The sequence below is a fragment of the Meriones unguiculatus genome, chromosome 1, assembly GCF_030254825.1.
Source record: "Meriones unguiculatus strain TT.TT164.6M chromosome 1, Bangor_MerUng_6.1, whole genome shotgun sequence".
In the NCBI taxonomy this organism is placed as follows: Eukaryota; Metazoa; Chordata; class Mammalia; order Rodentia; family Muridae; genus Meriones; species Meriones unguiculatus.
The window spans coordinates 89,785,266-89,808,389 of NC_083349.1; the positions used below are offsets into that span (position 1 = coordinate 89,785,266).

Below are 23,124 nucleotides of genomic sequence, written 5' to 3' on the forward strand. Positions count from 1 at the left end.
TGTCATCCACCCAAAGAGCATCAGACCCGTCCATACCTTTTTCTCAGAGGCGGGACCTGGGGCATCAACCCGCATGCAATCAGACATGCTCTTCTCTGGGTCCAAAGCGGCTGACCCTGAGTGCAGTGCTTAGCCTCGCATCCTGAGCGTATCATTTTAGCTTTTTATGGTATCCAACCATGCTTGGGGAGAATGTCCTGCTTCAATGGCTGCTGAATTGCAATTAGTGATGCTCAAATTTAGAAGAGTGTGGGGCTTATTCATCCACAAAAGTCATTCCATCCCGCAACTGGAGTTATGGATGTTTGTGAACAACCAGGCTGGAGCTCAGGACCTGTGCAAGAACAAGTGTTATGAACCACTGAGTCATCGCTCCAGCCTTTTCCATTTTTCCTTTTCCATTCCAGCTTTCCTTTTCCAATGGAGTCTTCAATCATACTGAGGGTTAGCCTTCTCCAAATTTTTCCAACTAATTCAGGTACGAAACATATTCAAGTAATGGTGAAATAACTGTGTTACATCTGTTTTCTGATGTGTTGATCCAGTATTCAGAGAACCCATCAGACCTGAGCCAATACGCTTTATTAAAGTGTACATCACAACCGAAGGACAGGCTTGCGATTCAAAGCAGACATAAATTTTAATTTTAAAGGCATTATCAAAAGTTTTCTTTGGCCAGCTCATAGCAAACCTTCATCCTGCTCTCCTGGACAGAGGCTTTCCCAATACCTCTTGCCTATGTGGCTCAATATGTGGCTCGTGTTTAGATTGTTTAAAACAGTTTTTTTAATTTTGTTTGGTTTTGTTGTTGTTGTTTGTTTGTTGTTTTGGAATGCCTCCCTTTTAAAAATTAATTACAGTTTATTCACTTTGCATCCCTCTGGTAGCTCCCTCCTTCCTTCCCTCCCAGTTCCACTCTCGCTCCCCCTTCTCCACCCATTCCCCTCCTCAAGTCCACTGATAGGGGAGGTCCTCCTCTCTTTACTTCTGATCCTAGTCTATCAGGTCTTATCAGGAGTGCCTGCATTGTCTTTCTCTGTGACATGGTAAGGCTGCTCCCCCATCAGGCAGAGGTGATCAGAAAACAGGCTAATCAGTTCATATCAGAGACAGTCCCTGTTCCCATTCCTAGGCTACCTACTTGGAAACTGAACTGCCATGGGCTACATCCATGCAGAGGTTCTAGATTATCTCCATGAATTGATTGGAGTATCAGTCTCAGAAAATACCCCTGTGCACAGACTTTTTGGTTCTGTTGCTCTCTTCTCCTTGTGAAGCTCCTGTCCTCTTCAGGCCTTTCTATCTTCCCCTTCTTTCACAAGATTCCCTGCACTCTGCCCAAAGTTTGGCTGTGAGTCTCAGCATCTGTTTCCATACCCTGTAGGGTAGAGCCCTTCAGAGGCTTTCTGTGCTGGAGAGGATATAGAGAAAGGGGAACCCTCCTCCATTGTTGGTGGGAATGTAAACTTGTACAACCACTTTGGAAATTAATCTGGTGCTTCAAGACCCAGCTATACTACTCCTAGGCATATATCCAAAAGATGCTCAAGTATACAACATGCTCAACCATGTTTGTAGCACCTTTATTTGTAATAGCCAGAAACAACCCAGATTCCCTTCATTTGAGGAATGGGTGCAAAAATTGTGGTACATCTACACAATGGAATATTACTCAGCAATAAAAAACAAGGAAATCATGAAATTTGCAGGCAAATGGTGGGAACCAGAAAAGATCATCCTGAGTGAGATAAGCCAGAAGCAGAAAGACACACAGGGTATATATACTCACTCATAAGTGGATATTAGACATCTAATATAGGATAAACATACTAACATCTGTACACCTAAAGAAACTAATCAAGAAGGAAGACTCTTACTTAGATGCTCAATCCCCAATCATAAAGGCAAAGAGGATGGACATCAGAAGAGGGGAAAAAAAAAAAAACAGGGAGTGCATCCCTTTAAAGCCAGGTGTGTGGTTTGAAAAGGAATGGCCCCACAGGCTCATGTCTTTGAATCATGTGTCATGAGAGAATGGCAATACTTGACAGAGATTAGAAATTGTGGCCTTGTTGGAGGAGGTGTGTCACTGGAGGTGGGCTCAAGCCAGACCCAGTGTCTGTTCCTCTCTGCTGCCTTCTCATCTGAATATATAACTCTTAGCTACCATGCCTGCCTGCAAGCATCCATGCTCCCTGCCATGAGGATGATGGACTAAACCTCTGAAACTGTAAGTGGGCCCAATTAAAGAACTTTCTTCATTAGAATTGCTGTGGTCATGGTGTGTCTCACAGCAAGAGAACACTGGCTCTGACACTGGGGCTATCTTCAGGTTATCTTCCCTTCACTTCCTTCACATTCTGCTGCCACGTAATATTAACAGTCGTCCAGGCTTTCACCCTTGTAGAATCTTTCCATTATACCCAAGTTTCTAGAACTCAGATTTTACATTTTTCTTGTCTTGACTCTGAGAACATGCTCATGTGAGATTATCAGCTTTCTGTGCACAAAGCTCCGGAATTTAAAGTCACTATCTTGATATCCAGACAACATTTTATTCCAATCCATTCCTTATCATTACATTGAATCAGTATTCCACTAGAGTTCTGGTTCTTAAATTGCCAAATCACATCTGAACTTGCCTTTGGTGTTTAGAGAATCTGTTTTGCTCTTGACTTCCCATCAATGTCTGCTTCTACATAAAACTCTCCTTCACTCATCCATTGTGCTGTTCCAGAAGTCTGGAATATGACGCATAAACCCATTAAACATCACTGCATACCCAGTATGGTTTTCATCGAGGGAGGATTGTACATGTGACCTTATTCCTGCTAGGAAAACACTCTATCACTGAGCTATATTTTCAACCCCCTAGCCCAACAACCAACTCTTTCCTAAAAATACTTAATGGTAAGAAACTGGAATTCTTCTTCTAGATATGGAGCAGAAATTTCACAAACACACACACACACACACACACACATACACACACACAAATACAAAACTATTCAGGCTAATTATCAAATCAGAGCAACTCCTGGTTAAAAAAAGCTAACTTCTGATCTACAAATTTCTAAAAAAACTATGTTTACAGATGGTGGATCTCAATATTAGCTGGTTTTGCTGCAGTTAACACTTACAATAGAGAAGCAAAATAAAATAATATTAAACACACACATAACCTATCATTTTAGGTCAAGTGAGGCTTGAATGCTAAGTGGCTGATTTAAGGACTTCAAAGTGTTTTAAGTTATAAGGCCCAAAGTTTCTAACTCAGAAAGCAATTCTAAAGACTTCTGTATTTCTGTGTTCATAATTCATATCTAACAACAATTATAAGCATAAAATAGTACTGATCTATGATCTCTTCTTATAATCCTGGCCATCAGTCAAACCTGATAGAACTAGATCCTAATAAAATATTTGCAACAATAGCTATGAGGCAGATTGTCTAACTTCACAGGTGGGGAAACTGATCAGTTGTGTACTATGAAAACTGTAACTGGAATGAATGTCAAATCATGAGTAAGAAATGGTCTTGACCCTGAAAGGGAGCCTACTTTTCAATACAATAAGAGACAAAGAGATACAGGGTTGGTGAAGATCCTTTCCCAATCTGTAGGCAGTCTTTTTTTTTTCTGACTACAGTGTTCTTTGTTTTACAGAAGCTTTTCAGTTTCATGAGATCCATTTATTAACTGTTGCTCTTAGAGCCTGTGCTGTTGGTGTTCTGTTCAGGAAGTTGTTTCCTGTGCCAATGAGTTCTGGGCTCTTCCCCACTTTTTCTTCTAAGCAGATTAGTGTGTCTGGTTTTATGTTGAGATTTTTGATCCACTTGGACTTTAGTTTTGTGCAGGGTGATAAGTATGGATCTATTTGAATTTTTCTACATGTAGACAGCCAGTTAGACCAACACCATTTGTTGAAGATGCTATCTTTTTTCTATTGAATGGTTTTGGCATCTTTGTCAAAAATCAGGTGTCCATAAGTGTGTGGGTTAATGTCAGGGTCTTCTATTCGATTCCATTGATCCACCATTCTGTTTCTATGCCAGTGCCATGCAGTTTTTAGTATTATTGTTCTATAGTACATCTTGAGATCAGGGATGAAGATACCTCCTGAAGATCTTTTACTGTAGAGAATTGTTTTAGCAATTCTGGGTTTCTTGTTGTTCCATATGAAGGTGAGAATTTTTCTTTCAAGGTCTGTAAAGAATTGTGTTGGTAATTTTATGGGAATTGCATTAAATCTGTAGATTGCTTTTGGTAAGATGGCCATTTTTACTATATTAATCCTGCCAAGCCATGAGCATGGGAGATCTTTCTATCTCCTGATATCTTCTTCTAATTCTTTCTTCAGAGACTGGAAATTTTTTTCATACAAATATTTGACTTGCTTGGTTAGGTTCACACCAAGGTACTTTATGTGTAAAGAACTCAAGAAGTTAAACAGCAACAAATCAAGTAATCCAATTAAAAATTGAAGTACAGAGATAAACAGAATTCACAATAAAGGAATATCGAATGGCAGAGAAACACTTACAGAAATGTTCAATGTCCTTAGTCATAATGGAAATGCAAATCAAAACAACCCTAAGATTTCACCTTATACCCCTCAGAATGGCTAAGATAAAAAACTCAAGTGACAACACATGCTGGAGAGGTTGTGGAGAAAGGGGAACTCTCCTCCACTGCTGGTAGGAATGTAAACTTGTACAACCACTCTGGAAAGCAATCTGGTGCTTCCTCAGACAACTAGGAATAATGCTTCCTCAAGATCCAGCTATACCACTCCTGGGCATATATCCAAAAGAGGATCAAGTACACAATAAGAACATGTGCTCAACCATGTTTGTAGCAGCCTTATTTGTAATAGCCAGAAGCTGGAAACAGCCCAGATGCCCCTCAGTGGAGGAATGGACTCAGAAATCGTGGTACATCTACACAATGGAATATTACTCAGCAATAAAAAAAAAAAAAAAAAAAAAAAAACAAGGAAATCATGAAATTTGCGGGTAAATGGTGAGATCTGGAAAAGATCATCCTGAGTGAGCTATTACAGAAGCAGAAAGACACATACAGTACATACTCACTCATATAGACATATAATATAGGATAAACCTACTAAAATCAGTACACCTACAGAAACTAATCAAGAGGGAGGACTCTTGCTAAAATGTTCAATCCCTATACAGAGGCAAAGAGGATGAACATCAGAAGGAGGAGAAAAGAGGGAACAAGTTAGGAGCCTGACACAGAGGACCTCTGAAAGGCTCTGCCCTGTATTCTCTCAAAGCAGATGCTGAGACTTAGGGGCAACCTTTGGGCAGAGTGCAGGGAATCTTATGAAAGAAGTGGAAAACAGAAGATCTGGAGAGGATAGGAACTCTACAAGGAGAGCAACAGAACCAAAAAATCTGAGCACAGGGGTATTTCCTAAGACTGATACCTCAACAAAGGACCATGTGTGGAGATAACCTAAGACCCCTGCACAGATGTAGCCCATGGCAATTCAGTATCCAAGTGGGTTCCATAGTAATAGGAACAGGGACTGTTTCTGACATGATCTGATTGGCCTGCTCTTTAATTACCTCCCCCTGAGGGGGAAGCAGTATTACCAGGCCACAGAAGACACTGCAGCCACTCCTGATGAGACATAATTGATTAGGATCAGAAGGAAGGAAAAGAAGACCTCCCCTATCAGGGGACTAGGGAGGGGCATGCATGCACAGGGTGGAGAAAGGGAGGGATTGCAATGGGATGGGAGGAGGGAAGGAACCACAAGGGGGCTACAAAGTGAATAAAGTATAACTAATAAAGAATTTAACAAAAAAGACAAAGAGAATTGAAATTTAAAAATCTTACAAGTTTCCCCAACATATTTCACTCTCTTTACTCTCATTTGTATTTGTTATGACAGCTCAACCTACTGTCATGCCATGAGCTAAAGAATAAAGCTGGAAATGCTGTTGGCGATCTCATTTTTAAAACATTGCCTCTTTTCATGGTTTTGTTTGTCCAACATGGAGAAGCAGAAGACTTGGATTATGGCTTAGCACTGCTAATGCTAGTCATCAGGTGTACACCTTCCTGTTAGAAGTTCTGCTGCTTTTCTCTCTGAGTTCACAGCCTCTTTTTCCAATCTTCCATTTTCAAGTTCCTGGTTGACAGTGAGGAGATGCATGATTGTGGATCATCACATTAATAACCTGAAGTCTGAGGGCCAGCTGATGGAAGACTTACATCTCGCAGGCCTAAAGCAGCCATTCTGAAGGAACTAAAGCTGTGTCCAGGATATTCCTCCTGCTAGCCACTGTGAACTGCTCTTCATTTTTGATGCTTCTCAGCTGGCTTGGCTATGCTTTTCTTCTAAATTGGCAGTCTGAACACTTTGTGGAGAGACGAGACAGAAGAGAGAATATAACTTGAAATATGGTTGTGGGTGTTTTTTTTCTTAACAAGTTCTATAAAAACTCTAAAAAAGACCTTTTAAAATATATCTCTGTGAGTTACCTTCTCTTACTTTAAAAATATAGAGTGTTTAGTGTTCAGCATTAGTTCAGCAGATGCCTCCTTTAGGGTAAAAAAGAGTGATCTCAATTTAGATCTCAAACCAAAACAGATATATTCTTTAGCCATTCTTTGCCTTTTCCCTCAAGAACATTGGGAAAATGTCATCCTGAAAATCAGTGCCAAATATCTTCAAGTTGTAAACTATAGACAAAAAAGAATCCATAAGAAGAGATCAAAATACTACAGTAAAGACCTCAGAGCATAACACATCCCTCTTTTGCATGCAATTTCTACCCTGTTTCTATGAGACTCTAACCATGGTAACAATGACCTGGCAGGGTTCGGTACTCATCTTGTCCAACAATCAAAATCTACTTGCATCATTTGCACATACATTTAATGCCACATTGGCATTCTGATGAAGGATATTGAAGTTCCCACTACTGCCTGAGTCCACAATGTGGTGTGCTCAATTTCAAAATATAGGAATTATGATATCACAAAATCAACACATGCTCTCCAATAATAAAGCCCTGCCGGAACACTGAAGTGAACACATACCCAAAGAATATTTGCAAACTGGAGTCATGTGAAGAACAGAAACATGGACCTTGGCACATGCTTGCAATCCCAGCACGTGGGGAGGCAGAAGCAGTTGGATCTCTGTGAGTTTGAGGCCTGGTCTATAAAGCCAGTCCAGAACAATCAAAACTACTCAGTGAAACCCGGACTCAAAAAAACAAAACAAAACAAAATAAAAAACAACCCAAACAAACAAATTAAAAACAAAGCAGACCTTGGTGTTGAAGGCAAGTTTTGTTTGGCTGTACACTCCAGTGAGTGTAATTTGATCTTAAAAATACATACATTATGCTCTGTGGCTGTGGAGTAGCATACTTATTCCTTTTTCAAAATGTTAGAGAGGTATGAGATGTATGTAGGTCTCCTGATAAAGTGTTGCATTTGTACAGATTTTTCTTCTCATGTATTGTCCAAATTGGCACTGTAAACACTCCTTAAGGGTCATTCAAAAACTCAGGATCCATATTCTCCAAAAACTGAACTCTGACCCAATATTTGGCCCCTTCCCCAACAACCACAGACAAATGTAGATTATGTGTTTGTAAAGGGTCACCCAAGCTGGTTAAGCAAGTGGAGAGGGTTTCACTTAGAACCTGAGCACAGGGACAGAGCAAGAGTGGGTTATTCAATTCTGAGGATCACTGAAAGTGAAATGGAAAGCTGAGGGGTCTGGTATAGAGTCAGTACTGTACATAAGAATAAGAAGACAAAGAAGTAGCCAGAACAACAAGGAGACAGTTTTCTAGATCTTCTCATCTCTTCTTCAGAGTTGACTCTGGGTGTTCTAGTCCCATCATCACTATAGGCTTAGACCCAATTTTCCTTTTTGTTCAAAATAGTCTCCTACCTGACACCTAATACCATAGATAATGTAGGGATATGAACATATGATGTGTGGCCCTACAGGGACATGAATATATGATGTGCAGTAACAGGAGTCAATCTGGAACTCTTTGAAGACTGCTGTTGGTATTAAATTATTTTATCATTTTTTTGTTAGTTATAAATATTTATGAGATTTTTTTTGTTGTTTTGACTGAGGATTTAAAAACTGGAGTGGTGAAGGTGACAGGTGCTGATTTGGGTAAGCCTCCCTGAAGTTTTACAATGTGTCTGCAGACTTTGATTTGTTTGCTTGTTTGTTTGTTTGTTTGTTTAGTTGTTGCTGCCATAGGGAGTTCCTTATCCTTTCCAAAGCAGCCCCACACCTTAATTCAGAAAGGGGGATGAAGGAATATGCTTAGTTTGTTCTGAGTCCACTGTATTCCTGACTCCCTGAGTCCAAGAGAGGCAGCAGCATTACTTTCATACAAATTATGTAATGGAAAAAAATCATCCACCATCATACTTTGTTTTTATTTTTGAATGGTCAGTCATTTTTCTCTTGAACTTGAGATGTATGGAGACTTCTGGTTTCTCTGGGAGTGGGTTGCGTTGTTGCGACAGCCAAGGCTTGCCTGTCCATAGACTTGAGAACAGTTTAATAAACATATACATCTTACCAGCAACAGAAAAGAAAGACTGGCTTGACCCTTTAACCCTTCCAAACAAGACCAGAAAGGGAGGGGAGCCTATGGACAACGAGCGATCAATGGCAGGGAATACAAGTACGGAAAACCTGTCTAACTAAAAAATGGAATAAAAAAAAATGAACCTCGAAAAAATCTGTGTGTGTGTGTGTGTGTGTGTGTGTGTGTGTGTGTGTGTGTGTGTGAATCAATAGGATCTAAATTTATACAAGGGTAAAGCATTGTCATCTAAGTACTTAAATGTCAAACCAATCCTTACCATCTCATTTTACCATAAAATACAAGATATATAATGCTGTGCTAATTCCAGTAATTAGATGAAAATACAGTTAAGATTTTGGACTCAGTCATCAGCGTACCAATTTAAGTGATTTTTATAAACATTTTTATAAAGTCCATAGGACAGTCATCACATTGTTCAAATGTCTACTGACAGGGCTCCTGATGAGATCAAAGAGGTCACATAAAACCAACAAGACTGTAGAGATAAAGCCACTGTGACTAAATCCAAAGCACAGCACATGAAGGGCCTCAGGTATAATACAACCACACTAAGGACACATAGGTGTTTATACTGTGCAGAGTTCTTAGCTCTTGGCGGCCTTCAGAAGGCTTCAGAGCCTTCTCTGAGACACCACTGCGGCTTCCGCTTGGGCAAGTCTAATAGTGTGGCAGTGAAGTTTGTAGCCATGCTGCCAAACTAATGCCATGGTGCCAGGATGCACCCCAACATCTGCTGGCATGCGACAGATGATTTCATGCTCATAAGGGTGTTATTTGTCACCAGTGTGTCATTTTCTCTAGGCCATGCTTGGAAAACATGCTTTTTAGCTTTGCTTCTAAAAGGGACAGCCCTTGGAAGACTTTTTCAAGATAAGCTTGTGGCAGTCAGGTTTGACTCCCTCTGAAAAGCTCTCAGCAGTCTTCTCGATGTCTCTCACCTCCACCAAGTCCTTACAGAAGCTCTGGATTCCAAAAATTTTGGTGTCTTCCACACATCTCTGAGTTGGTATCATATTTTCACAATCAGTGACAGCTCCCTGGTATCTCCGTGTTAATTCCTGGACATCTCTTTTTTTCGGTTTAACAGCTTTTAGCCTGAAAGCCCTTTCAGCAAGGGAGGGACCAAGCCCATCAGGCAGGTGCTCAGAACTGCAGTCTTCCCCAGAAGGTCTTTGGCTGGCAGGCTGGCAAGCTGGCAGGCTGGCAGTCCCTTCTCTCTGACAAGTCCCCCACCCCAACCCTGCCCAGGGTCAGGAGGCTCTACAGATGCTGCACTGCCCACAACCACTGTGCAGCCATCTTCCGGCCCAGATCACCTATGCTGCTATTTTATCATTTTTAATGCGTGAGTATTTTGCCTACACGTATGTCTGTGCACCATGTGAATGCAGAGCCTTTGCAAATCAGAAGAAGAAGTCAATTTCCCTAAGACTAGAATCTCAGATGGTTGTGAGCTACTGCATGAGTGCTGGAAACTGGCCTCCAGTCTTCAGGAAGGACAGCTAGTGCTCTTAAGCACTGAACCATAGCATCAGCACTGATGAGCATTTTGTTTGTGGTTTGTTTTCCTTTCTTCCCCTAGCTATCTGAAATATGCTCTATAATGTTGTCAAATAAATTCATTCCTCCAAACTCAGTGGGCTTCACCAGGGGCAAATGTGTTATTAAACTTCTTTTACGACCTCCCATTAGCCTCATTCATCACAATCCTGGAGTTCACAAAAGAAAATCTATATTCATAACTTATTTTAAAAATAATTGCCAGAATTATTTTCCATAGTTTAAATCATACAGCTTCCATTTTTCTCTTCATCACCACTTTTCTGATGCCTCTTCCCACCCAGATGAAGAGTTAGTGGCTACAACAATATACCAAGCAGAAAGTAAATCACGTATGCAGCAAATTTCTCCACCCTGAAAGAGAATATGACTGTGGCATTTACGACCAAATGACTGATCACAGAGTGTCTCCATCATCACATGACTCACTGGTCAATAAGAGTCGGCTGATAGACACTTTTTTGAAAGGAGGAATTGTTTTTATGTTTGCAGAATAAACCTATACAATATAACCACTTAATCACCTGTCGTTCAGTGCTCTCATGAAATGGTAATCTCCTTAAGCCAGGCTTCTTTGCAGAAATCAATGTCTACATTTTCCTTTTCTGAAGAAAGAAATTGTGTCATGGTCTGAGCAGTGTGCACAGGATCATCTTCTTAGTGGGAGACACCACAGGAAATTGAGAAAATTCAGGGATAGTAACAGAACAAATGAGATATTATACAAGTGACAACAATTTCAGCTCTTCTAATAGAAAAAGACAGCTGGAATGAGGCACTGGGCCACCCACTGCTGTAAGATAAAAAGCTTCATCCCGCTATACTTTTGATTTTCTAGTTGGTGGAGGTGAGAATGTAGCTCTCACAGCATGTCCTGGAGAAGTTAAATTTCATCCACTCATTCTTCCTCACCCCTCATCTACAGAATATTTGTAATAGGATTCTTTGCTAAAGAAATGCCACAAAATCTCAACTTAGCTTTGTGATGTTGAAGTTTTGTTCTTTATATCCACTTACTTCTACAGGATACACTTTACAGTTTCTGCTGGGTATATATTTTGTGGTTTTGTTTGTTTGATTGTTTGTTTTGTATCTATGGCCTAAATGGGTTACAGCATGTTTCCTCTTAAAATACACGAGATAATTTCAGAAGCAATGAAAATAACTATGATGTGGTTACTGAGTAACTTCAAATTACTATTCCTGAAACATTTGTCATGTTTTCTGGTTATTGCAATGACTGATACAAAGGACTTAATTTTTAAAATCAAATATTATATTTTTAAATGAATGGTTATGAGCTACACCTCACAAGTGTATTCTTTTTGTCTTGGTAAGGGAGAACAAAAACAAAACAACAACAACAAAAATTTGCTATAAAACAAAGAGTTGAGGATACCCACCTCAGCAGTTTTCTGCATGTGGTCGTGAAAGGAGTCCAAGGCTAGTTCTTCAGCCTTGGACCTCAGTCCTGAATTCTTCAACTCTGAGTTACTCTTGTAAATTATTCTTGCAAATACAGCTGATACACTTATGTTGTACGGCCCTTTGGCTACTGCTTCTAGGCAGCTTCTTTATCTGGTGGCAACCTACATGCAACAGAACTAGAAACTGCTGCTTCTTTTGAAATAAAAACTCCTCAGACTCTGTAGACAGGATTAAAGACAGGAACAGGGCAGTCACTGACGTGGTAGAGAACAGGCTCCGAGCCAAGTAACCAGCCATAGCTTAACTCATTTCCTCTGCAGAAGGGATTCATCAAACCTCAAGTCAAACTCTGGCACTTAGATTGCAATAAGTGTTTCCTGAGAAACAACATTCTAACCATGAAGTATAAATTAATAATATGTGGATATGCTTAATGAAGGCATGTTGATAGTATTCCCCCCACCCAGTGTCCCAAATCACTGAGCTTAGTTGAGTATTGGCGGTATTAACCTTGCCTATTTCCCAGGATCAGCATCCCTCTTGATTCTTGTAGTGCTCCTACCAGCATGGACTGCTACAGAGCACATCATGCCTCATTCTTTTAATTCTACTATAGACTGTACCCCTCTCACTTTCAGGGAGATAGCCAGATTTAGAAACTGTATTAAATCAGATGAGCTACAGAAATTGGTAGACAGATATCTTCAAAAATCCCTGTGCTTCCTCACCAAGAAGTAGAAACCTATCCAGAAGCCCAGATCATCTTTTCTAAAGACCCTCACTTTCTTCCCATTGTTATTCAGGCCTTCTCCAGCTTAAATCCTTTAAGTAAGAAAAGAAAACACCAGGATAAGTCTGGATCACACTTTGAGTGTTTTGAGTTCCAGGAGTTCTGAGAAAACTAATCGGATCACTGAGCCCAGCCAAAGGAAAGGGACCAATAGTGCGTGCTTGGGAAGGGTGTGCTTGGGAAGGGTGTGCTTGGGAAGGGTGTGCTTGGGAAGGGTGTGCTTGGGAAGGGTGTGCTTGGGAAGGGTGTGCTTGGGAAGGGTGCAACTCTTCACTGTTTGCTTAGTAGTCAGGCTCCAGCTAAGCTCACTATGGGAATTTACATTATGTTTTGTTTTTTATTTCAGTGATAGCTATTATATGCAAGTACTCCTGTTTCTAATTAGCTATGAAATGGTGAATCTTCATAACCTAACAGAGAGAGCAATGTGTTTGTGAAAATAAAGCAATTCTCAAGTAAAGGTGGCCTCAAAAATTTGGTCCAAACCTCATTATAGTAGAGAATTAATGTTTTTCTGATTTCATCAAATGTGCTGGAATCGAGTCCTTTGAAACCCTGGGGAACAGGGGCTTCCCAGACTTTTCCCATCGTGTACCCTTTTAAGTATAACAAACTTAGGTGATGTTAAATGAGAACCTAGTCCCCACATTTCTTCAGAAAAATATATTGCTTAAGAGGTGATAAGAAATAAAGAAAGCCATAAAAATGCAACATTAACACAGACATGATGCACAATAACTTTACCCCTGTGTTCCTCTCTCATTGCCTTCCTTTGTATTTTGGGTGCATGCTAAATTTTATTTTATTTTTTGTTGATGGTTCATTTATTGTTAAATAAAATATAATAGGATAAAACAGTAACAAAAACATCAGAATTGGAGAAAACAAACAAACAAATAGAGGAAAAAATAGCCCAAGAGAAATCACAAGAAACAGAGACCTACTCTTTCACACACTCAGGAATCTCATAAAAACATTAAACTGGAATCCATAATATACATGTAAAGGGTTGGTGCAGTCCTTTGCATGCATCTCCAGTCTCTGTGAGTTCAGATGAGTTGATCATGTTGAGTAAGAGGGCTTTGGTTTCTTGGTGTCTTACATTCCCTCTGGCTCTTACACTCTAGCTGCCTCCTATTCTACAGAATTCCCTGAGCTCAAGAGAAGAGATTTGATGGAGAATGCCTGCTGAGGGCTGAGTGTTTAGGGTCTCTCACTCTCTGCATGTCTGGCTGTAGGTCTCTGTATTTGTTCCCATCTGCTGCAGAAGGAAGCTTCTAATGGCACTGATCTGTTTTCCTGTCTGGAATGGTTCATGGTAATTTCTTAAGCACTTGTATCAATCTTCCACTTGAGTTTTAATTCTTGTCAATTACCTAGTGGAATTCTACTTTTCCTTAATGATGTTGTCTGTAATTATCAAAGAAATGTCCCCTAGTTCTCATGATTGGTGCTGCTGCTCTGTGGAGTTTTTCTTTCAATCCAGATCTACCTGGTTACATCTCATGTAGTTTTCAAGAACTCCAACTACTCTTTTTTCTACTTTTGTATGGTTTCTGTCAATATACATTTGCAGCAGCACACCTATTCCTATATATCTGCAAATTATAGTTGATAGGGACTCATTAAGTCCCCTTCACCCCGAGTATTATGGAGTAAACATCAAGGTTTGGAGGGAGGGTCAACAAATGAATGTCTTCCCCCTCTCCAATATTCAAAGTTTTTTGAAAGATATAATCTACAAATATATATACTTTTGCAATAAGTTGTTTCTGCTGTGAAAACAGTAACTGGAATGGACATGAATCTTCATAAATAAGCAATTATTAAATTGATACTTCAAATTGATTCACAATTATTTAAATGAGTCACTCACAAAAATTGAGATTGTAATTAATAAGGTGTCATGCACACCATAAAATTAATTGCAATATAATTGCCTATATACAAGATTAAAATTGCTTGTAACATAAGTTTCCATGTTAGTGATACAGAGCACTTGCTCCAGGATATTGAAGATATTGAGGTAACTCCTTACATCCCACAGAATGTCCTGGGCCTTAGAACAGTTACAGTTCACGGAGGCTCTACTGTTTGCACAGTGGAACATGTGCATTCTTCAGCGAGAGGGGTTGTACAGGCCTTTTCCCACATCCCTGTTGCTTTGTACAAATGCCGAAATAGTTGTCAATCTTCTCAGAGGGACTAATTGTGCCAGAACAGTCTCTATCCACTTTTATCATTCCTGGCTCATGGTTTCTGCCCATCCTCCATGTTGTTGAAGACCTTATATTCCACACTTTTGTTTCCTTGGAAACGAAGCATAGCATACTCAGCCCCAAAACATCTTTGAAAGCAAGAATGAGTGAGTTTGGGAAAGTAACTAAACACGAAGCCAATCTCTGTGGAATTGGCTCTAGTTTGTAATACAGGATCCTGAGTCAGACTCAGAAGTGAGATAAGTCTGTATAATTCATAAATTAAAATATTAGTAAAGCCCTTGGGTTTCCCCAGAAAACTTATCTTCCATTGTTTGTTTAAACCTATTGGGAGACCATTAAGCAGAGGTGACTCTAGTATTCTGTACTCCTATGTAAACAGGACACACTCTCACTAAATGAAAATTAAAAGGAAACACATCTAACCAGTCATCAGTTAGCCTTTAACCAGGGACTTTGCACAGGAATGCTCCAATCAGGAATGCTGGAAATATTTCTTTTGCATTGAAACTTCCTCATCTTATAAACACCACCCCATCCCTCAGTCCCTTTGCCAGGTCCAGAAGTACTGTGCTCTGCAGCTTCCTGATTTATGAAGAGCTACCTATTCAGACCCCGTAAGTATGTAATGTATCTAAGTTTATCTTTTAACAACTCGAAATAACAACACAAGTTTTTTAGATCTTACCTTTCAATTAGCTTTGAATTTTAGAGAGGGGTGAAAGGTATTAATTTGTTGACCCTCCCTCCAAACTGTGATGGTTTTTCCTTAGTACTCAACATCAAACTGTTTCCTTTGTTTCTACTTAGTTTTGTTTCAGTGTTACCTCTATAAATCCCTGTCACAAGAGAGTGACAATTTTTTCTTTCTGCCCCTTAGCTTGTTAAACTGGCACTGAACCAAACTGTCACTCACTTTCCTTCCCCTCAAGAGATACATGCTCATTCACAAATGGAGAAGAAAATCACTAGAAGTTTTACTTCGAAATTCTCCACACATATTTGAATCCAGGTGAATTGCCTGGTAGATGGCACTGTACTAAACCAGTGTGCCACAAAAAAACAAACGAAACAGCTGACTGTAGGTATTATTTCTGCATTATATTTGCATTTTTACCAGCTTTCAATAGAAGGAAACAACAGATCTACTTTATTTCATGTAAAATCTTGTCCCATTATTAATGAATGCTGATAACAAAGAAATTTACAGGTAATAAATGTGTAGGGCACCTTATACATGAAGAAAACAATCAACATTTGTCTTTGCCTCCATAATTGGAACCCTCCACACCAGGTAAAAATCAATCTAATAACCATACTTCGGCCATAAAAGCCATTTTCTAAGTTTGGAGTCAGAGTTTTTTATAAATTTGACATAATAGATCTAAATACTGTTGGCCACAGAGTGTCCTGAATAGTCTTCAAAGGACAGTGTTAGTTTGTAGGCAATTCTGCAGCCCTGCCCTCATGGACCTAGAAATTGCTTACTCATCACTTGCCATTGCCAGGTATGTGCCAGATAAAAGGACCCCCACAACTCCAGTTCTCTCAGTACTCTCTGTTCCTGCTGTTTCTCTGTTTTCCCTGTTCTCTTTCTGTCTCCCTCCTTTCTCCCTCTTCCCTCCCTCTGCTTCTCTGCCCTCATGGCTCACTCACTGCCTCTACCCTTTTCCAGGCCTTTACTCCTCTTCCTTCCCCCAATAAACTTCCTTATACCAGACCTGTTGTGTGGAGTAATTCCTCAGTGGCATATCTTGGCTTGGGTGTACCATGGTACTCCTTGCCATATTTCATAACAAACGGGCTGTTTCACCAAGCCAGCTCACACTTTGAGCTCTATCTCATAAGCCTCACTTCCCAATCTACATGATGTGTCCTCTTGCCATGGTTACTTATAGAGGAAGGATGGGGAATGTGGTTTTTTCCAAAGGATAGTTGCTATCATTTCCCAAACACTGAACATTTGGTGGTAGAAAGAAACTGTTTGTGCACTTCCTGGGGGAGAGTAAAGCCCTGCCATTCTTGGCTTCTTTTAGGACTTCCAAATGTATCTCCTTTCAGTTGCCTTGGTGATTCCTTTGCTCATCTGTCATCACAGGCGGTATGTACTTTTCACCTGCTTCCTCTCCCTTTGTTATTACAGAATGACTTAGCTGGCAATGACATGAAACAAACAAGTGAATTTGGAGGTCACAGGTGACTTTAGGTCAAGGGTTATGAGAGATTTCTCTGAGAAATTCCCTTTCAGCAAACAAATTCACTAGGGAATTAGCTGTGCTACTTTTGCTCTCCTCACATTATTTCATACAGCTAGTGTTGTTTGACTATCTTTTGCTTTGGAAAGATGTAAAAGCTGTATGTGTGTCAGGTGGGCCTTTAGAGTTTGTTTCAAGGCTTTCTCCATCAATATAGCTTAATATAGTTGCTTTTTTATTTTCAATCTTTGTGAATACAAACCTCCACCTCATAGGTAGTTTTCTCCCTTGAGAGCACCTCCTAAAATAGTGTGCCATTTTATTCACAATGGTGTCCCATACCCTGCAATTCTGAGGTAAAACCTGAAGTTAATCTCAGTTTCTCTTACACATTTTGCTAGCTATTCTTCCTCAGGTTGGCATTGCTTATTTCTTTTTTCACAGGCAAGCAATGTGAAGAAGGATTCATGATGAAGGTTTTCAAACTGCAGTGGATCCCAGTCTCATCACCTGTGTTTGCCTCTAGTTCACAGTAATGTCACACAAGCCTTATTGAGTGCATTCTCCAGGTTTACACTGTAAAATCAGACGGCTATCTCTGTAGCACTGGCATAACTCTCTGGTAGTGCGGGTGCTCTCTGATAACCTGGGTGCCTTTGCTTTGCGGGGCAAAGATTTGGTATATTTTTCTTCAGAAAGAATAAAGAAATGTTTTAATAAGATTGCCAGCAAATGTCCTTGCTGCCATAAGCAATCTGAGCCATCTTTATATATAATTCATTTGCTCCTCCATCTTACAGTACACTCAGCACTGCTTCTGTTTCTACGTGTGTGAGGTCATTTCTTTGGCCAACAAAGCATCTCTTACCTATTAGAATTATTTTATTTGCTGGCATATAACAAACAGCCTCTAGTATTTTGTACTTATACATTAGGAATCTGGCTACAGTCCTGCCTTTGTTCTCTGTGAATGAAAACCAAAATCAGATTTTTATATATTTCCAACTAAAGAAAACATGGAACCCATTGAAGAAAAACTATGAAGTTACACAGGACTAATGAACCAAAATGAGTATGTCTAACATCCAACAAAACCAGGCTGTTTTACAGCTCAGTATGTTGTCTCATAAATGAGCATTCTCTCTTCACATGGAGAAGCCCCACATAGATTTATTGTAATATAAAGGGGAGAGATACCAGCTTTTCTAGTGTAGAAAGAGGATATAAGGAAAAATAAATTCTTACTACAAGTTATTCTTTCAAGCATTTAAATTATCACATATATTCTAGATTTAAAATGTAATTTATTGGTCAAAATCCCATTTTTGAGCAACATTTTTCATTTGTATGTGCGGTACTGAGAATTGATCCCAGGACCTTGTATATGGTATGGAGCTCCTCTTTCACTGAACTATGCCCCAAAGCAGTAATTTTATAAAGGACAAGAAGCACTGTTCACCAGCACAATATTGAAAAATATGTTGCCATATATAAGTCCCTTTTATGTTTGCTGTTATATCTAGAGAATATTCAGAAATCCAAAATTTTCTCTATTAGGAATATTTAAATAAAAATTGAATTAAGGATAATAATGTGACAAGGCAAACAGTACAGAAGTTCTCCCATTTCTTATTATTGTTGAAGCCATTTTAGTTTTTACTAGAATCTGATCTCCTTGATAGAAAACCTTGTGGAAAATTTACCAAAATTTGTAGGAGCCTAGGGTTAATATACCCAGGGTAACTTCTCTTCTGTTAAAGGCATGCTTCTATAAACTGTCCAGCTAACTGCTTATCTTAGCTTCTGTTAAACTGCTTGCTTATGCAAAGTCACCCACGATTTGTAGCTCAGCTGCAGAGCAAGATGGCAGGATGTGTTTTTTGTTTTGTTTTGTTTTGCTTTGCTTTGTTTTGTTTTTTTGTCTTTAAAGGCCTCTTGCTCTAAATTATTGGTGCTACATTTTGGTACTGAATACCTGAGTGTAGTTACAGACAGTTGGTATAAAAACTTTTAATTGGGTATAGTAGACTGTGTCTGAGTAGTCTTTTTATTAATTTTTTCTTCACAATTTATTCATTATATATCCCGATAGAAGCCTCCAACTCCTCAACTCCCCCACTACCACCCTCCCTTTTCCCCTCATACTCTTCCCCTAGTCTACTGAAAGGGGGATTTCTCCATTATTGCTATCTACCCATAGCTTTGTTAGTCTCATCAGAACTGCTTGGATCCTCTTCCTCCATGGCCTGGTAAGGCTGAATCATCAGAGGGAGGTGATCAGAGAGCAATCAACTGAGTTCATGATAGAGGCAGCCAATGCTCTCCTCACTCAGAGATCCACATGGAAAATAAGCTGCTGATCAGGTTCATCTGAGCAGGGCTCTAGATCCTCTCCATGGATGGTACTCTGCTGGTGCTTCAGTCTCTGCAGGACTACTCTGGGCTTGAATTTTTTAGTTTTGTTGTTCTCCTTGTTTGGCTTCTGTCCTCTCCATGTCCCTCTAATCCCACCTGTCTCTTCCTCCATAAGACTCCTTGCACTCTGCCCAAAGTTTGGCCTTGAGTTTCATCATCTGCTTTGATCCCCAGTTGGGTGAATCCTTTCAGAGGACCCTCTATTGTAGACTCCCATGCTTTTTTTCTCTCTTCCACCACTTCTGGTGTCTATCCTGTCTGCCATTCTGAATTATATTTAAACATCATCTCTAGGGTCCTCCTTAGTGTTTAGCTTATTTAGGTCTGTAGTTGGCTCTCCTATATTATATGGCTAATATCCGCTTATTAGTGAATGTATAGCACCACATCAAGATCCAGCTATATCAGTCCTGGGCATATACCCAAAAGATGTCCCACCATCCAATAAGGACATTTGCTTAACTATGTTTATAGCAGCTTTACTTGTAATAGCCAGAATCTGGAAACAACCTAGATGTCCCTCAATGGAGGAATGGTTACAGAAATCATGGTATATCTACACAATGGAATACTACTCAGCTATTAAAAGCAAGGAAATCATGAAATTTGCAGGGAAATGGATGGAACTAGAAAGAAATCATCCTGAATGAGGTAATTTAGAAACAGAAAGACAGGCATGGTATACATTCACTGAGTAGTCTTTTCTGGTGGCCTCCCTTTAATACTTAGAAGAGGCACAAGAAAGAAAAGGAATAAATAGAAGTTTTCATACCCAGCCCCATCCTTATCTGCCTTGACAAATACAGGAAGCTGGGAAGAATACATGGAGATCTTGAGATTCTTCACTGCTTTCTTGAGGAAGAGTGTTTATGTGTGGGGTTATGGTGGAACAAAGGAAGCAAAGCCTTAAGAGTAAAAAGGCATTGATATTGGGGTAGAGAGTAAGTCATAAAAGGTTACCCCTATGTGCAGAGGACACCCGCAGTACCCTAAACTAGATCTGTCACCAGAGCTGAGGTGATGCACAAAATGTTTCTGGTGAGTATGCTCAAAAGAAAATAAAAAAAAAATCAAAAGTTATATAGCATTGGTACATGTGTTAATTAAAAATATTACTAAATGGTAAAATAATGTTAAATATTAATATTAAATGACTGGTAAACATTAAGTTAATAATTTATTTGAAATAGCTTTAAAATATTATCACTAGTTTAAAGAATGTATCATGCATGCTTGCATTAGTCAGATAGATATGTAGCAGAATAACTTGAAGAGAATAAAGATTTATTTTGGCTCACTTTCTGAGTGCTCAGTCAGGGGTTCTCTTGCTCAACTTCCCTGGGCCTGTGGTTGGCAGTACATCACCACAATAGGAGGACATGAGAGAGTAACAATGCTTCTCAACTACGTGATAACTAAAATGCAGAAAAGTGGCAGGTTCATATGGGTGAGGCCTGTCTTCTAAGGTCTGTGACCAGGAGCCCACTTCCCTCAACTAAGTCCCCCTTCCACAGTTTCACTATGGCCTCAGTAGTGTATTTGATGGTTTCTTAAACCAAGATGGTATAGTCATTATGTAGAAGTCATGAAAAAACTTTCAGTAACAAAACATTAATTCAAACTCAAAAGCAGGGCCAGTAAAATGGTCCAGTGAGGCACTTGACAGAACTGGATGACCAGAGTACAGTTACAGCAATACACATGGTAGAAGGAGAGAATTAACACCCATTATCCTTTCACCTATACATGAATGGCAAACATGCCTATACACACACACACACACACACACACACACACACACTGAATAGATGAGAAACAGGTAAAAAAGAAAAATAATATAAAAATTATTTTTTAAAAAATCAATCATAATGAGTCCAAGGTATTTCTGGCAATGTCTGAATATGTGGTCTCACACATATTTGCTATAGAATTGGTTATGGACACATGGCACATGTACTTTATACCATCCATTCCATAACATCATGCATCACCAATACAAGCTGCTTAAACCAACCTGATTCAGATTGGAGACCACTGTACGCTTGGAAGGCAGTGATTTTACTGTTTATACAAAGTGTTCCACTCTTATAGAAAAATAATGATTTAATTACAGAATATAAAGACACTGTTTTACGTAACAGCATTCTGTCACATTTCAAATCAGCATATTTTGGGGCTGTGTTGTATTAGAATGTTTGATTTTTAATATTACTATTTCATTGCTCACTTAATTTTATTTTAAAAAACTACTTTGATTTGAGACAAGGGCAGAAGTTTTTACAGTTTCTTAAATGGCCACAGCCATAAGCAAAATGGCATTTTCAGTGTTAATAAGTACAAAATAAAACTATCAATTAACTCTGGAATGTGTAGAAGAAGTTTCATATCTTATAATCTAAGATGTTCAGGCAATTTAATTCTTTATATAGTAAAAACACTAATTATAAAAAATATTGAAAGCTGCAAGAGAAAAAAATGCAAATCACCATAAAAGAAACCCATGACAATAACATTTGATGTCTATAGAAACTCCAAAAGCAAGAAGGTCCTAGAGCAACACTCTTCAAGTTCTAAATGATCACAATAGTCAACCAAGATTTCTGTTTCAAGCAAAATGACCTGCCATAGCTTAAAGAAGAAGCAAAAAAGTGAGAACAAAAAGCTTTCCATGATCCAAATAGCCTAAAAGAAGTGATATCCAACAACAACAAACACCTGCCTGGAGAGAATACTGGAAACAATACTTCAAAGTGAAGAGAGGGATAAGCACAACCAAGTGAGTCTAGAAAGAAAACAAATGAAGGTATAATCTATTGAAAACCAAACCACAACGAAGAATACAAATGAGGAAAAAAATGGCTACAGACACCTTTAATAGAAACACTAGATGTTTTCACCCCTTAAAAGATACAGACTAGCTTACTTAATGTATTACAAAACAAAATTCATTTATCTGTTTCCAAGACACAGAGGAGGACATTGCAGCCACTCCTGAGGATACCTGATAAGCTAGTGTCAGATGGAAATGGGGGAGGACCTCCCTCTAGGTGAACATGGAGGGGGGCAAGGGAGGAGATGAGAAAGGAAGGGTGGAATTGGGAGGGAATGAAGGAGGGGGATACAGCTGGGATGCAAAGAGAATAAAATGTAATTATCATAAAAAAATAACAATTTAATTAAAAATAAATACAAAAAAAAAAGGAAGAAAGAAACTGACCTTTGAAGGTAGTGGTACCTTCAAGGGAGAGGATAATTTTTTTTAAAAAAATACTGTAGCATAGAGGATTGAGAAGACAGTAGTTATTGATATCCTTATATCTGACAAAGGAGACTTTAAACTAAAAGTAGTCAAGAGAAAAAAAGGTACTTCATTCTAATAAAGAGGACAATTATTCAGAAGAGTATCACAGCACTAACCATATATGCACTGCACTCTGGTGTTACACTCCACGGAGGCTGGATAATTGCTGCCAAATGTCTATCTAGAAAATCTCTGGATCAGCCTAGGCTCTTACTAGCTCTGCCATGAATCAGCAACATACTCCTGAAAGTTACTCTGTGTTTTCATCCTTAAAAATGGAACATAATGAATCCTATTCAGTAGTGTTGCTATAAGAAGCAATGGTTATTGGTAAAGCTAAATAAATGCTAAAAATTGTTTTCACAACTCCTTTCCATCTAACGTTTCAACAGTTTGTAAGCAGTATATTTCACACCATCATAGTATCTGGCTGGTGGCTCCTTCACCTACTTTGCTTACCTAGTTTGTTCAGATCTCAGCGCAAACATCCTTCATTTAATGAATTTGTCTTTGTGTCCATGCATCTCTTGCCTGCTCTTAATTTAACCTCTCTTAATACACTGATTCATAGCTTACTGTCTCCTTTGAGC

The 23,124-nt window shown here is 39.2% G+C and overlaps 1 pseudogene; it reads right to left on the bottom strand.

Moving 5' to 3' along the window:
- Positions 1-9,237: 9,237 nt before the first annotated feature.
- Positions 9,238-11,911, bottom strand: LOC110541355 (grpE protein homolog 2, mitochondrial-like; annotated as a pseudogene).
- Positions 11,912-23,124: the final 11,213 nt, after the last annotated feature.